General features: G+C 41.3%; 1 protein-coding gene across 5 annotated transcripts in view; it reads left to right on the forward strand.

Moving 5' to 3' along the window:
- The first annotated feature begins 2020 nt into the window (after positions 1–2020).
- Positions 2021–16532, forward strand: part of LOC120395501 (chondroitin proteoglycan 3-like) — a 37135-nt gene continuing 22623 nt past the window's right edge. For 2 of the 5 annotated variants that reach the window (XM_039519954.1, XM_039519957.1), the window contains exons 1-2: positions 7257–7435; positions 15296–15385. The gene's annotated coding sequence lies outside the window, so the exon portion shown is untranslated. Of the gene's footprint in view, positions 2234–7256; positions 7436–15295; positions 15386–16532 lie in introns of those variants that run through there. The other 3 variants (XM_039519953.1, XM_039519955.1, XM_039519962.1) reach the window with 2 other exon arrangements.

Genomic DNA, 16532 nt, shown 5'->3' on the forward strand with positions numbered 1-16532 from the left:
TTGCAGGAGGAAGTTGATAAGAAGGTCCCATGGCTTTGTGGAGCCAAGAATGGGATGTGCATGAATAAAGTGTGTAGAAAAGTGAAACTGGAGCTTCAGTGAAAGGTTCAGGAGGATCTGGAAGAGGGGCTGCAACCTGAATCACTCTACATGGAGGTGTGCCTGCCAGGGTCTCCCTCACACCCCAAAAGAGGAGTTTGTGAACCACACCAGAACATCCTTGTGCTTACTACTTCATGGAGAAACCACTAGCTAATCTCCCCAGCAGGCCATCAGAAGCGTGTGCCACAGCTGGGGTCCAGGGCCACTGCTGCAGCAGCTGCTTCTGATGTTATTTGATTGTTGGATTTCACCCTTTCAGTTTTGGCCTCCAGTACTCAACAGAGGGATGGAGGGAGAAAGCTCTGAGTAAGACTGAAGCATCTTTAGCAAGTAGCATCTTAGAGACTGATGTGCAAAGTGAATAGGATTATATACAGATATTTCCTTCATTATCATCATCATCACTCCAGATAAATTGATCCCACAAAACTGGCATGGGATCTCAGTGGTAGTGCTGACAATGGAAATTGCATTATTGGGAAGTAAAATTATTTTTCTCATATTTTCTATTCTTTTCTTTCTCCAGGAGAAACCAATGTCCCTGAATCTGGGGAACTGAGAGTGGAAGCTTGTGGGGAATTAAGCACGGAAGCAAGATGAGAACACAGTAGAGAAGTTAGTGGAGAAGAAAGAGAGCAAACTGGTGGGGCTCAGAGTGGGGAAGTAGGTAGGGACTGGAAGATGGAAGGAGGTTGGGGACAGGGTGTGGAAGCTATTGGGAAAGCTAGCAGGGATCTAAGTATAGAAGCCAGTGAGGAAACTATTGGGGAACAAAGTATGGAAAAATGTGGGGAAACAAATAGAGAAAGCAAGTGGAAAAGCAGAAGTGGAAAAAAATAGGGAAGCTAGTAAGGATCAAAGTGGGCAAAGAGGTGAAGTTAATGGGGATTGAAGTAGACAAAAGTGAAGCTAGTGGGGATCAAAGTGGGCAAGTTAAACTGGATCAGCCTGGGGAAGCTAGGGAAGAATATTGTTGAGAAACAAGTGAACCTAACCTGGGGCAAAAAGGGCAAGCACTTGGTGAACAAAGCCCTGGAGTTAATGGGGCACACACTGAGGAAGCCTGTGGAGAACAAAGAGGGGAACCAGCTGGTGCATTAAATCTGCATCTATCTCCCTTTTCCCCTCCTTCCAAACATTTCCCCTTAGCTCTTGGTAATTCACAGCCCCTGCTTTCTTGCACTGAGTTGGAACGGCATGCAAAAAACACCTTTTTCCTCTCTCTTGCATCTTCTCTTCACCCCTTATCCCTCTCTTTCACATGTTCTCTCACGAGAAACGTGTGTGACACATCACCTCCACATTGGTGCACATAACAAAATTCACATGGTGGGGGTGGGGTTGAGGGTTTTGGAGTCTGGGAGGGGGCTCAGGGCTCCGGCTGGGGGGGCAGGCTCTGGGATGGGGCGGAGGGTTGTGATGCAGGGGTGTGAGAGCTATGGGGTGCAGGCTCTGGGGTGGAGCCGGGGATGAGGGGCTCCTGCTTCCTCACAGCACCGTGAGAGGACCCGAGAGCGTGGAGCAGCAGCACCCTGGTTATCATGGCGCCCAGCCCAGTCCAGTCCCAGAAAACACCTACCCCCACTCCCCACAGGCTCGGCCAGCCCCTGGGGCGGGTAGACCGACAGCCACCGCAATCCCCAGGATATGATACACTGTACCATGGCCCTGATACATTGTATCCCCACCACCACAATCGGAGACAAAAAACAATGCTCCAGAGCAGCTCTCTCATCCTCTGCCTGCAGGGATCCAGCCTGGGAGCTGAGCCCCCAAGGTACCTTGGGAGCTGTAGTTCCTTGGCCAGCTCCCTGCCTGGAAAACTGGCCCTGGAGCAGGAAAGGAACTACATCTCCCAGCATTCCTTTGGCTGCTATCAACTGGAAAGGGAAGGGGAGGGAGTGGGGAAGCTGCCAGGGCTGGCAAGACCCGATGCATGGAGCTTGCTGTGAATGGGGAGCTGGCTGCTTGAAGAGAGTAGTGCTGTGAATGGGGAACATGCACAAGGAGTAAAAGGCTTCCCCAGATTGGATTAAGGATGGTAGTGGCCTTGGCTGGCAGCCCCCAAAGAAGGAATTGCATGGAATGAATGGACATTGTGCCTCTATCTGAAGCCTAGCAAGGGTCAGATGTATGTGGACTCCACTGGGAGAAGTTAAAATTATAAGTAAGGAAGGAAAGGCTCTAGTAGAAGACCTGGACAGCTTTAGATAACAGACATGCAGGAGGCTGTGATTCAATTTCCATTTCTGAGCCATGGAAGCACAAATTGGCTTTTCCTTTCCAGATTTATCTAATATTCAGAAAGGGAATCTAGCACCTGCCTTCCAGATTTGAACACCCTCAAAGTTCAGGAGTGCTGAAGTTCACTCTCTGTTACTTCATTTCTCCCAAGTCAAATACTGATCCACTGTAATTTTCTGTAGAAAAAGTAGGATAAAATTGAGCTACAAATGCTGGCATCTTCCCAATTCTAACTAGGACCTTAATTGCTATTTTCAACAACCCTTACCATTTTTTTTGTTTTGTTTTGTTTTGTTTTTAGTTTTGTTTCCCATAAAAATATGACAGTAATATTGCATTGACAAGTTCTCCACAGAAACTAAGAGTGGAACAGAAGAATAGCAAAGGTACCTTAACTTTTCCTCATTATGTGGGACAGGCCTACAGTATGGATCCAGATATCCTCCAATCACACAAACTGAAAATTGTTCCACTTTATTGCAGTTCTGTAGCCATGCAGGTACCAGTCCTGTGTTATGTGCACATCCAAAATTCCTACTGAATTCAGAAGTGCCTTGCTTTTGTAAACATACCACCTGATATTTTCTGACCTTGTAAGCTAAGCAGGGTTATATTTAGTAATTGGGTGGGAGACCTCTCAGAAAAACTTGCATGTTGCAGGAGGTGTTGATTATTCGCTAGGTAATGTGAGACCCTCCTATTTACAATAGTAAACCACTGCAGCATAGCTTTAGAATGCACGGTGACAATGCAAAAACTGCCACTGATTTCAACAGGCTTTGGGTGGAACTGGTTATACACTGGGGTAACTCCATTGTCTTTATAGGCCCTGAAGCTTTGGAGTTATTTGAATGCAGGGCTTTGGTTCAACAATACAGGTCCATCACTATTCTTAATAACTGAGTTGAACTCTCTTCTCTTTCCCCTAGTCCATACTTGCCTTTCCTTTTAGAATGTGAAGCACAAGTAAATCCAGGTGGAAGGAAATGACTTGTTTCCAAGACTTCAGATTCAGTGATGGAAAATTAACCTTATAGAAAAGAGCATAAGTTCTCTCCCATCCCAGAACGGTTTGTAAAATGTCAGCAATAGCTGATGGTTGGATTCTATTATATTTCCAATAGTGTTATTTCCCTTTATAATGTATCAGACTGCAATGAACTGGATGGATCTGTTCAGAGACAATGTGTATTAGTATTTAGTATTTGTATTATCGGAGCACCTGGGTTCTCTAGTCATGAACCAGGACCCCACTGTTGTAGGTGCTGTATGAACACAGAACAAAAAGACAGTGATAACTGGGTCTTCAGCTCTCATATGAAAATAAAGAGGTGATGCTATTCACTCCGTCACTGATGTTGCAATATTCTCAGTTCACAGGAGATTCAGATTCATTAGGGATTGAAATGCACTTCTCCCACCTAAAGCCTAAATAAAATACTCTTATTTCAACTAGCATGGCAACAGCTGAGAAGAAGTGGTTGAATTGCTCCACCATACTGGTCTAATAGGCTCATATCTTTCTCTCTTAAGGTCTTCTGGTTGCTCTTTTTTGACCCTGAACTCCCTCTTCCCACATCTCCAATGTTTGGAAAACTATCTAGCACCAACTCTGTACTATTGTATAACGAGATTACTGTTCCCCATAATTTACCTGGTTCCTGTTCTCAGTTTATCCCTATTGTATTAATGGACTTAGGTTACTGAGTGACCGAAAGCCAGGGGGAAACAAACTCGCTCTGAGCCATTGGGGACCTTTTCCCTGCCCAGCCCAACTGGTGCAGCTGTCCACCTATCGAGAGCAATTGTCAGCATTGGGGCCCTAGTTACAACTATTACTACACAAGCCAGTAATGGCCAGTGCAAAGGCAAGAAAGTCTTGAGGTGCTGTTGGGACTGTAATGCTGGTAGACCAGGTGCCAGCTTGTGCCAACAAATTCATACCTGGAAACCAGACCAGCTCACCTGTGTGTTAATATTGTTCCAGATAGGTGTTCCGCTTGTAAGGATATGTTTATAGTCTATAAAATGCTTGTAAGTTGCTGCATGCATTAACGTTACTTGTAATATCTGTATCTCATACTAGAAGATAATTGTCAGGGTTCCCTCCCCACTCTGAACTCTGGGGTACAGATGTGAGGACCAGCATGAAAGATCCCTTAATCTTATATTCCACCAGCTTAGGTTAAAAACTTTCCCAAGGCACAAATCCCTTGCCCTGGGATGGTATTGCTGCCACCACCAAGTGAGTTAGACAAAGATTCAGGAAAAGGACCACTTGGAGTTCCTGTTTCACCAAAATATCCCCCCAAGCCCCTTCACCCCCTTTCCTGGGGAGGCTTGAGAATAATATACCAACCAAATAGGTAACCAAAGTGAGCACAGACCAGACCCTTGGGTTTTTAGGACACTAAAACCCCAATCAGATTCTTAAAAACAGAACTTTATTATAAAGAAAAAAAGTAAAAGAAGCACCTCTGTAAAATCAGGATGGAAGGTAATTTTACAGGGTAATAAGATTTAAAACACAGAGGATTCCCCTCTAGGCAAAACTTTAAAATTACAAACAAACAAACAAACAAACAAAAAAACCCACAGGAATAAACCGCCCTTCACAAGCTAAAAAAAAAGATAATCTAACACATTTCTTGCTATTACTTACTATTCTGTAATATTAGATGTATCATTTCAGTAGGAACTGGATTACTTGCTTGGTCTCTCTCTTTGTCTCAGAGAGAACACCACACAGAGCACAAAACAAAAACCTTTCCCCACAGATTTGAAAGTATCTTCTCCCTTTATTGGTCCTTTTGGTCAGTGCCAAAAGCCAGCTCAGGTTTGGGAATCTCCCTAACATCCTCAGCCGTGAAGACTGAAGCAAGGAATCCATTTAGTTTCTCTGCAATGACTTTATCATCTTTAAGCGCTCCTTTTGTATCTCGATCATCAAGGGGCCCCACTGGTTGTTTAGCAGGCTTCCTGCTTCTGATGTACTTAAAAAACATTTTGTTATTACCTTTGGAGTTTTTGGCTAGCCGTTCTTCAAACTCCTCTTTGGCTTTTCTTATTGCCTTGCACTTAAGTTGGCAGTGTTTGTGCTCCTTTCTATTTGCCTCACTAGGATTTGACTTCCACTTTTTAAAGGAAGTCTTTTTATCTCTCACTGCTTCTTTTACATGGTTGTTAAGCCACGGTGGCTCTTTTTTAGTTCTTTTACTGTGTTTCTTAATTTGGGGTACATTGAAGTTGGGCCTCTATTATGGTGTCTTTAAAAAGTGCCCATGCAGCTTGCAGGGATTTCACTTTAGCCACTGTACCTTTTAACTTCTGTTTATCTAACCCCCACATTTTTGCATAGTTCCCCCTTTTGAAATTAAATGCCACAGTGTTGCGCTGTTGAGATGTTCTTCCCACCACAGGGATGTTGAATGCTATTGTACTATGGTCACTATTTCCAAGCGGTCCTGTTATAGTTACTTCTTGGACCAGCTCCTGCGCTCCACTCAGGATTAAATCTAGAGTTCCCTCTCCCCTTGTGGGTTCCCGTACCAGCTGCTCCATGAAGCAGTCATTTAAAGTATCGAGAAATTTTATCTCTGCATTTCGTCCTGAAGTGAAATGTTCCCAGTCAATATGGGGATAATTGAAATCTCTCACTATTATTGGGTTCTTAATTTTGATAGCCTCTCTCATTTCTCTTAGCATTTCATCATCACTATTACTGTCCTGGTCAGGTGGTCGATAATAGATCCCTAATGTTATATTTTTATTAGAGCATGAAATTTCTATCCATGGAGACTCTATGGAACATGTGGATTCGCTTAAGATTTTTACTTCATTTGAATCTACATTTTCTTTCACATATAGTGCCACTACCCCCCCCCCCCCCGCACGACCTGTTCTGTCCTTCCGATATATTTTGTACCCGGGAATGATTGTGTTCCATTGATTGCTCTCAGTCCACCAGGTTTCTGTGATGTCTATTATATCAATATCCTCCTTTATCACAAGGCACTCTAGTTCACCCATCTTATTATTTAGACTTCTAGCATTTGTATACAAGCACTTTAAAAACTTGTCCCTGTTTATTTGTCTGACATTTTCTGATGTGTCAGATTCTTTTTTATGTGACTGTTTATCATCTGATCTGACCCTTACATTATCCTCTTCCACCCTCTGCTCCTGACTATAACCTGGAGATTCTCTATCATTAGACTCTCCCCTAAGAGAAGTCTGTGTCCGATCCACATGCTCCTCTGCAGCAGTTGACTTCCCCCCATCTCCTAGTTTAAAAACTGCTCTACAACCTTTTTAATGTTTAGTACATCTGGCCTGCAGCAGACCTGATTGGCTGCAGGCCAGCTTGCTGGCTGCTCAGTGCTCATACCCGCCACTATGCCTGCTCCTGTGTTACCTAATTCCTGTTGCTACTACTTTGCACCCAGCCTTGCCTGCTACCCTGCTTGCTCCAGTTCCTGCCCTCCGGTTTGACCCTTGCTCTGGATTCTAACTACTGACTACAGCTCTGACCCTAGACCTTGGGTCCTGATTCCTGCTCCGACCACTAAGTTACACCATCCTCAACCCGGTCAGCTGACACCAGCTCTACTAAATTCCCATTGGCTTCAGTAGGAGGTGATAGTACTTAGAACTTTGCAAATCAGGCCCTAATAAATAAAGTAAGTTAAGCAGGATATGGGCCACAAGTTGTAAACAAGATAGTAAAAATAATAGTTGTATTGTGTATGTACAGTATACAGAGACAAAACACTGATAAAATACGTTATCATTGGGAGACTGAAGAATAATTTTTAAGAGGGCTAAAAACTGTGAAATTGCATTTGAAAGAAATACAGTAGCTTGTTTCCTTCCTTTTTAAATGCCTCTAGTCCTTCTCTTGACCCAAGGCAGTAAGAGGGGTGTGGTAAGGAGTGGAAAGGATGTAATGCAGAATGCGTATCTTCTGTGTAACCAGTTTACTTTCAAATCTCAAGACACTTTGTCAAAATGGCGAGTGAAGTCTCTTATGCAGATATACAGATACTACCAGAAGAAAGAGTGTGTTTTACTTCACAAACTTTGGATCCAGGTAAAAAAAAAAGAGCTTATTTTATTAATTTTTTTTGCATTTTAAATTACAATCTTAAAACTTTCAAATAATAAATATTTAAATAAATATTTTAAATAAAAATTTGGTAGGAAGAAGTATTAAATTCTGACCAAAATCACTTTTAGAGCACTAGGACTAGAATGATAGCTAACTTATTAATATGAGGACACTGAATTATGAATTCTAGGAAAAGTAAACTATGGTCTTCTGATTCCCAGTAGTGTATCTGAAACATGCTATGTTTGCAAATGGTTAAAAGTTAACAAAAGTCACTAAAAGGAACTATTAGAAATCTGTGGTTACCTTCATTGTAAAGACAGCCCTAACTGGAAGCCCTTTACTTTTAGTTCTTTTACATTTTAAAGCAGTGAATTTCTGTAGTCACCATAAAATATTTTCAGGTCTGTCTACATTTAATTCGCCTTTTAAATTAAAGACAACATTCATTCTTTGGCAGAGAGTGACTGATGCTGATAAAACTTTCCTAAGAATAGTAATCACAGTACTTTTAAAAATACAAAATATACTTATAAATAACCCCATCTTTTGCAAAATGTATTAATTTTAATCTTTCCTTTTTCAACTAACAGTTATAGGGCTGACATGTTGAAAAGAGAAAAATAGCAGTCCAAAATCAATGGATATGTTTGTGATCATTCTAAAAATGTTTAACTGTATGATTTGTATCTGATCTATTGATAAGACCTCAATATAAAGCTATTTCTTGAAAAACAGGTTTTTTATGTAAAGTGCATCAGATATAAATTAGAAGATATAACTAGGAAATAGCTCATGTTTTTAATTAATTGCTTACAACAATGCCTCACGTCTGTATTATATCAACAAAAGCATCGAGTAACCATGCATGTTTTTTTCATTCATATCACAGAATAGTTTCTGCTGGTTATAGGACAATTGTGTGCGAGATTTGTCGAAATAATACTATTTATCAAAGTAAAATATGTCCTTCTGAATGTGCCATCAGAACAGTGTTTTCTCTATGAAAACAACTTCTACAAACCCTCACTGGGACACAGAGACTGAACAAGATGACTGTACAAAATGTTTTTGTTCTTTAATCCACTGTGTGTGGTTTGGTACTGATACTGAAATTGGATCAGCACAGAAGGACTTTTGTGTCTCCATGTAGCCCCACTAAAGTCAGTGGGGATGCCAGGATCAGCTGGGCAGATGCAATGCTCTCATGTGCACACAATGAGTGAATTAGTAGAACCTAGTGTTGTGATATCTGAATGCGTGAAACTCTGTTTTTATTTGAAATGCCTCTGTGTCCTGTTATGTCTGATAGACTATTCTTCAATTAATTAGTTTTTAGAGTTTAATTGCTTTTAAGATTCTCTTTAATTTGAATGAACTGAACTCAGAATTGCCATTCTGGATTAGATCAATAGTCCATCTAATCCAGTGCCCTGACCCTGCCCGTTGCCAGCACAAGATATTTTAGATGAAAGTGCAAGAAAACAGTCATGGAATAACCAAACTCCAGGCAAAATTCCCACCTAAATCCCAATAGTTAGAGTTTGGCTTATGCTCTGAAGCATGAGAGTTCATATTCCTTCCAAAACTCTTTAAAAAAAATATATTACTATAACTGTGGCTGTTCTGCCATCCATATAAATGTCTAATCCCTTTTTGAATTTTGCTAAACTCTCTTGTGGCAATTAATTCTACAGTCTACTAGAGCATTGTATGAACAAGTATTTCCTTTTTATCTTTATTTTGAATTTGCATTGAATGGACTCTAGTTTTAGAGTGAAAAGAAGTTCCTAATCTATGTGATCAGATGAAATTTTCCCCATCCCTCTAATTATTCTTGTCACCTGTTTCTTAACTTTAAACATGGGCATAGGTGCTTTGCTAAATTGGAACTCTGCTCCACAACCTGGTGACATAACAATGTTAATATTTTTGCTGGCATGAAAATTGACCCTTTATTCTGACTCCTTGTTTTCTGGGTGAGGATAACAGTACAAAATATAGATATTTGCAATAACATATGGATTTGATTAATATTGTTATGAGCTGGGTGAAATCTTGTTATGGGTTGGGTTAAACTTCATTGAGATTGATGGGTGTGACCTCACTGTAAGCACAAGACCCCAGCTAAGACAAAAGTGTATGTGAATCCTCCAAGTAGCTTATGGATGAGTATTGTTTTGGTGGCAGGGGTGTGTTTTTGTGTGTTGAACGAGAGTTCACACAGAAACTGAACAGACAAGAACAGAGGCAGAGGCAAGAAAGCCAAGCAGGAGCCTATAAGCATAGTGTGACTATGTAAGAAGCTAAAGCAGTGGTTTTCAAACTTTTTAGGTTGCATACCCCTTTCCAAATAATGTAGTTACTACATATCCCCACCTGAGATAGGGTCACAATATATCTTTGAAAACAGGGGTCTGTGGGGAGGTCTGGAAGGAATAACATGATATGTTTTCCACCATTACAGGATTTTTCTCACGTGTCCCCTGATCCCAGCTCAGGGTATGCCTACCCCATCTTGAAAACCACTGAGATAGAGGGAGACCTTTTGGGTCTGATTTTGGCTAGAGAGGCTTGGAGATGTAAGCTAAGAAACTGCTCCTTTTGTTTTTGGTTCCTCCTGCATTTGGAGAAGCAGGACTTTGTACATTCCTTGTAAATAAAGAAGATTGCACCAAAGAAAATACCAGACTCCATCAATTTATACTTCCAATTGGAACATTCCCACAGTCCCAAACTTTATCTAGCCACTTAGATCAAAAAGGGACAACAGGACTGATACCTAAACTTATTAACTCCTGTTAATTTACTAATGTTGTTGTTTAGGCATAACTTTCTGCACAGGCCTGAGAAATCATACAGGATTTCTGTGGTAGTTAATACAAACTGTTTTTCTTTCAGCAAAAGCTGGTGACAGTTACACTACAATACATTTTAAGTTAAAAGTAAATACATTACTTAACATACCTGCTCGACAAAGGTCAAATGAGGAAGTTACTGTTTTATGCTATGTATGTTTTAAATAGATCACTGATATAAAAAGACATAGACCAGCTTCATGTGATTAAACAGCCAAATGTCTCTTTGGATGAAATAAGAAGAATGGGTAATAAAATGGACAAATCGTTAGAGAATAGAGATATTAAAATGAGTGAAACCTGGCATATAACTGAGAAGTTGAAAAGCCAAGTGAAAGTCCTAAGACAGATGCTATTGATGCATGTAATAAGGACTAGCTGTTTGCCCACAAGGCTGCTAACTGCTTGAGTAGTCACACAGATCTGTTACATTGTTGAAAATGTAACACAGAGCAGAGCAGCTCAAAAATGTAGCACCATTCATGATTTTAACTGAATTACAGAAGAGAAAAGTCAGAGATGTTAAAGATAAAGAGTAAAGGTAAAGAGTTATAGCGGGATTACGTTCTACCATTTCATTAGCTGTCTCCTGCTGGTACTGTCCCCAATTAAGAAAAAATTATTATACTCAGTCCCTATAAACTATACCAATGACTTAAAGTCAGCAAGGAATATGGAAAGACTATAAAGTTCAGAGAGTGGAGACTGGCCATGTCTGTAAGGGGACAAGTAGCCGACAGAGCCTTTACCATGATAGTTGGCCAAAGACAGAGTGATGGGGGAGGGGGGTAAGGGAATCCCTCAAGGGGCTTTTTACAAAAAACACATACAGAAAAACCGGATGCTTTTGGCAGGTGCTCATCCTGGCCTCAACTACTAAGTTCTGAAAATAATATCTGGGGAAAGTCATGTTTGCATGTAAAAGATGCATGGGCTCTCATGCTCTGAAAATTAGCCCAAAAGCAACAGATACCTGTAGATATGAACATGGAGACAGTGAGACGCACACAAGAGTGTGGTTAAATGTTGAGGCTACAACTTTGTTAACTGAAGTTAACAGCACTGCTCAGCTACCTGCCAGCTACCTGTGGTTTGAGAACTGCCCACAATAATTGGGATGTATCACACCAGAAGCTGTGGGGAGATCAATCATCTGCCTATCACTTACATTCAGCTAGCCTGGACACCTGAATGCCAGCCTTCTTCTCTCCACACAGAAGGGTGGAGAACTGAGAGGAGGGAAGCCTCAAGTTGGGCCAGACATGGAAATTTTTCTCCTACATGCTGTGCCAATGCCTAGCTCTAGTTCCTAAGCAGTGCACCAACTGGGAATATAATAGCCTTTGACTGACCATTGCTAACCTGCATTCCACACTGGAAACCCATTCAAAGTTGTGACAATTTAGCTCTCTCATCAAGGAATCTCCAAACCAAACCTCCTGAATGCAAAAAGTAAAGTGAAAAATGCTAAAAGTGGTGCACCAATTCTCCTTTGGTGGGGAAATACCTTTCAGGCCTCATAGAAGATGATTGCCTGAGTCCCTGGCATACCTGAGGATCCCACATATATTAAAAAATGGGGGAGGAGTGACAAAATGAACCCCCTGAAAGGACAAGAAAAACAGGGAGGGGCTAGAGGAAAACCTCGGCTTCTTGCTGTATCACCACCCCGGGTAACAGGTAAAGATGATGCTTCAGTTATTCCCAGCTCCGTTCCCTGTGTTAATGGTAAACAATTATAAAACATAAAACTACAAGAAAGACACATTCCTTTGTTTCTTTGGAGTGTGGATAATGACTTCCAAGTCAAAGGAGACTCTGGTTGGACAATCACAATTTCTCATCAGAGATGAATGCTGCATCTTGAATGATCAGGCCAGTTTTGCAAATATGAAAAAATTCCATTAGAAATGCCTTCAAAGACTTGATAAAAGAAGCTGTAATCCTTCCTCTACAGCTGTGCTCATTATCAATTAACAAAAGGCATCTGCTATGCATATATTTCCCTTCTGTCCCAGGGTTGTGAGTTCAATCCTTGAGGGGGCCATTTGGGGATTGGCCCTGCTTTGAGCAGGGGGTTGGACTAGATGATCTCTTTAGGTCCTTTCCAACCCTAATAATCAATCAATGATTCAATGACTGTATTAAATGAAATATTTGAAAAGTATGTACTTGAGTTATAAAGTCTGTTGATGACTTAAAATATACTACTGTGTTTGTATTTTGCTAGCAATGTTTTATCTTGAATGTCTAGAAAAGACCAAGTCAATAAGGCACCTAACTCCCATTGATTCAAGAGGAGGTAGGTCCTAAATACCTTTGAAGATCTGAGCCTAAGTGAACAAAGAATACTGAGATTGGATAGCTTGTTACACAAGTCCATGGGGCCGGATGCGCTGCATCCGAGGGTGCTAAAGGAGTTGGCCGATGAGATTGCAGAGCCATTGGCCATTATCTTTGAAAAATCATGGCTATCGGGGGAGGTCCCGGATGACTGGAAAAAAGCTAATGTAGTGCCCATCTTTAAAAAAGGGAAGAAGGAAGATCCAGGGAACTACAGGCCAGTCAGTCTCACCTCAGTCCCCGGAAAAATCATGGAACAGGTCCTCAAGGAATCAATCCTGAACCACTTAAAGGAGGGGAAAGTGATCAGGAACAGTCAGCATGGATTCACCAAGGGCAAGTCATGCCTGACTAACCTAATTGCCTTCTATGATGAGATAACCGGCTCTGTGGATGAGGGGAAAGCAGTGGATGTACTATTTCTGGATTTTAGCAAAGCTTTTGATACAGTCTCCCACAGTATTCTTGCCAGCAAGTTAAAGAAGTCTGGGCTGGATGAATGGACGGTAAGGTGGATAGAAAACTGGCTAGATGGTCGGGCTCAACGGGTAGTGATCAATGGTTCCATGTCTAGTTGGCAGCCGGTATCAAGTGGAGTGCCCCAAGGGTCGGTGCTGGGGCCGGTTTTATTCAATATCTTCATTAACGATCTGGAGGATGGTGTGGACTGCACCCGTAGCAAGTTTGCAGATGACACTAAACTGGGAGGAGTGGTTGATACGCTGGAGGGTAGGGATAGGATACAGAGGGACCTAGACAAATTAGAGGATTGGGCCAAAATAAATCTGATGAGGTTCAACAAGGACAAGTGCAGAGTCCTTCACTTAGGACGGAAGAATCCCATGCACTGTTACAGACTAGGGACCGAATGGCTGGGTAGCAGTTCTGCAGAAAAGGACCTAGGGGTTACGGTGGACGAAAAGCTGAATATGAGTCAACAGTGTGCCCTTGTTGCCAAGAAGGCTAATGGCATTTTGGGTTGTATAAGTAGGGGCATTTCCAGCAGATCGAGGGATGTGATCATTCCCCTCTACTCAGCACTGGTGAGGCCTCATTTGGAGTACTGTGTCCAATTTTGGGCCCCACACTACAAGAAGGATGTGGATAAATTGGAGAGAGTCCAGCGGAGGGCAACAAAAATGATTAGGGGGCTGGAGCACGTGACTTATGAGGAGAGGCTGAGGGAACTGGGATTGTTTAGTCTGCAGAAGAGAAGAATGAGGGGGGATTTGATAGCTGCTTTCAACTACCTGAAAGGGGGTTCCAAAGAGGATGGATCTAGACTGTTCTCAGTGGTAGAAGATGACAGAACAAGGAGTAATGGTCTCAAGTTGCAGAGGGGGAGGTTTAGGTTGGATATTAGGAAAAACTTTTTCACTAGTAGGGTGGTGAAGCACTGGAATGGGTTACCTAGGGAGGTGGTGGAATCTCCTTCCTTAGAGGTTTTTAAGGTCAGGCTTGACAAAGCCCTGGCTGGGATGATTTAGTTGGGTTTGGTCCTGCTTTGAGCAGGGGGTTGGACTAGATGACCTCCTGAGGTCCCTTCCAACCCTGAGATTCTATGATTCTATGATTCTAAGTCCTGCATAGCATTACATTATTCCAATAGGAACTGTGTTTACATTCTTTCAGTTACCTTTATATTGTAAGTATCTGTCATAAACAGATAATTAAGGGTTAATGCCTCTTTTACCTGTAAAGGGTTAAAAAGTTCACCTAGCCTAGCTGACACCTGACCAGAGGAACCAATGGGGGAACAAGATGTTTCAAAAGGAAGGAGGGAAGTTTCCTTTGTTTAGAGTCAGTTTCAGTTTTGGCCGGATTGGAAAAGATCAAGGAATCAGCCTCTTATCAGAGTAGTGAGTATTAAGGAAGGAAATAAATAGGCTTATGTTTATTTTCTTTTTGTAACTTGTCTTGGCATTAGAGGAATAATCAGATTGGGAATTCTTTTGTGTACTAAGTTTTGCCCAGGAGAACATCCTCTGTGTTTTGATCTGTTGTCCGTGAGATCAGCTTGTATGCTATCTTGCAGAGGGTTTTTCTTTTTTTTACCTTTCTTTTCTTTAATTAAAAGCCTTCTTTTTAAAGAACCTGATTGATTTTTCCTTGTTTTTAGATCCAAGGGGATTGGATCTGGACTCACCAGGGATTGGTGGGAGGAAAAAGAGGGGGGGAGGAGTAATTCTTTCTTGTGTTAAGATCCAAGGAGTTTGGATCGGTGTTCACCAGGGAACTGGTGGAGGAGTCTCTCAAGGCTACCCAGGGAGAGGAAGGTTTTTTGGGGAAGACAGAGTTTTCCAAATGACTCATATTTGGATGGTGGCTGCATATTGATCTAAGCTGGTAATTAAGCTTAGGGCTTCTCATGCAGGTCCTCACATCTATACTCTAAGGTTCAGAGTGGGGGTGAAACCTATGACAGTGTCCATGTCTGTCCTGGAGCAATCAGAGCCTAGACACAATAAGTCACCAGGAACAGACAAGTTTCTTAAACAAAATACAGAGATCTTATGTGATTTTTAAAGCAACAGAGTTACTATTGCTTAACCTTTACTTAGAGTAATGTAAGAAAATTGAGGTAATAAACATTAAGATTGCAGGATGTCCTTACACTTTTCTATCTAAATGTGGAATGTAGGCCTTGCTGGACCATAGGCATAACTAACAGTGTGAACCAAAGGCTGTGACCCAGATTAGGCCTGGCCTTCGCAGAACAGTAACACACTCGGTAAGTAAGCACATTCCCAATGAGAGAAGATGGTACAAAACCATACAGATCTCTCAAGTACTTATGTAAAAGCATTCCTAAGAGATGGTACAGGAACATACTGAGCCCTTGTAAAGATAGAGGGGATGACAGGATAATAGATGAGGATGTTTTGTTTGAACTAGCAAGTACAAGGATAAGGGTGGTAACTAACAACATGTGTAGTACAAGAGTTCAGATTTCTTTGGAATGTATAAGGTTTATTGATCAAAATAGAGTTTAAATGGGAAATTATATAAAAAAATCAAACATGGCTATAATATAGTTACAAAGTTTGAAAAATGAATTTAACATAGACTGTTGAAACTTATCAAGAAGTAAAGATCCAAGATATAATCACATAGTGGTAAACTTTTCACAAAGCATAATGATATTGTTAGTAACTTATCCTAAGTATATATCCTCTTGGTATGTGATTTTGGTACCAACAGGACATTATGGACCTTTGATATAGATCTTTTAAATTGACAGTCAAGTAAACACAGGTTCAGCATCCGAAGAAGTGGGCTGTAGACCACGAAAGCTTATGCTCAAATAAATTTGTTGGTCTCTAAGGCGCAACAAGTACTCCCGTTCTTTTAACAACATCTGGAGTGTAATACATAATCTGTTTAAAATGTATAAATGTATAAAAGGAATAGTCATAGGAGGAGTATCTTTGTGCTGCTGTAGGGGACAGCATCCTGGTGTGCTGATTGAACTGATAACTTGTCACAGGCATACATGTGTTAGTGAACATGTAGCTCATATAGGGCACTACAACCATGCTTTGCTGACAATAAACTGGCCAAGCACCTTTGCCACTGAACCAAGCCTGTGGTCTCTTTCGATGAATAACATGAAGGTCAGCTGAATCAGAAAGCTGCACTCTCTGCTCATGCAGCTAACACCAGAGCTCCCAGAACAGTAGCATTAGCAGCATTAACAACTCTGTAGCACTAACAACGGGGAATATCAAGAGAAATTAGAAATAATTTTAAACTATTACCTGCATAGAGTAAGTTAAATGTGTGATATGAGAGTGTGATATTAGTATATTTAGGATGAAGATTCTGGCTATGACTCATATGACCTAGGAAGGCAATTTGAATTAAATTGTCATTTTTCT

Source organism: Mauremys reevesii, linkage group 1 (genome assembly GCF_016161935.1).
Source record: "Mauremys reevesii isolate NIE-2019 linkage group 1, ASM1616193v1, whole genome shotgun sequence".
NCBI lineage: Eukaryota > Metazoa > Chordata > Testudines > Geoemydidae > Mauremys > Mauremys reevesii.